Source organism: Sparus aurata, chromosome 1, assembly GCF_900880675.1.
Source record: "Sparus aurata chromosome 1, fSpaAur1.1, whole genome shotgun sequence".
NCBI lineage: Eukaryota > Metazoa > Chordata > Actinopteri > Spariformes > Sparidae > Sparus > Sparus aurata.
The window spans coordinates 38,161,406-38,162,569 of record NC_044187.1 but is presented as its reverse complement, the minus strand read 5'-3'; positions in this window follow the sequence as shown (position 1 = coordinate 38,162,569).

Genomic DNA, 1,164 nt, shown 5'->3' with positions numbered 1-1,164 from the left:
AGTGCGACCTGACAGGCACGCTTGAGGAGCAGTTCACCATTACTCTCCTGCCTGTCAGGTCGCACTCGGGGATCAACACTTTTTGTCTGGCATGGCGGCGACGCGCAGGAGCGCAGCAGCAAACGTGAGTAGTTCAAAAACCTTCTTTTTTTTCTTGTTTGAATGATGAACTTGGAATGACTTACTGACAATACCAGCTTTTTATACCCACAGAATGTTGAAATTGATGCCACATTGAAAAGGGTTGTCTTTTAGTTTTTTGGTATTGGCCCCAATATGTAAGGCACACTGTACACAGTGAGACCATTATGTGGAAAACACAAATTGAGGTGTGTCTATCACCCCAATACAATTGCCTCCCTATCCCCTATCTGAAGTGAAACAAACACCGTATGTATGAAATCCACTGAGTCTCTCACAATATCCCTAACTTATTGTGAGTAGTGTACTTGTATCTAATCTAATCTAGAATAATTTTATTATTTCTTAGACATGCTTATCAAACAATGCACCTTTCACCATACAACTTAATTGTATATAATTTGTGAATATTTGTAAAACAATTTAATAATCAAAGCAGAAGTTAGGGGTTTTCCATTTGTAAATCTTTTATGATTCCCTAGAGTTTCCAAAAACTAAAAGAGGGTTTACACAAGCTGATGTCTGCAATAACATTTGCATATTTTCAACCTGAACTTCTCCCTCAGCATTGATAACACCACCCTGTCACCCTCCCCGTTCATCCGCAACCTTGGTATCATCTTCGATAACAACCTCTCATTTGAACATCATATCAGCCGCCTCACCCAAACTGCCTTCTTTCACCTCAAGAACATCGCTCGCCTTCGTCCACTACTCTCCTTCTCTGCCGCCGAAACTCTCATCCATGCATTCATCACCTCACGACTCGACTACTGCAATAGCATCCTCTATGGCTCATCATCCAAGGTTCTCAACAAACTTCAGTACATTCAAAACTCAGCTGCCCGCCTCCTTACCCACACCTGCTCCCACGAACACATCACCCCTGATGCACACTGACCTCATACTTAAAGAGTAAGCTGATACTAAATCATTTTTTTAATCACAGTATTTAGTCCCTGGTTTTCATTTTATTATGCTACTCCGCTCACCCCCTGACCATACCGGGATGTAACAACCTAC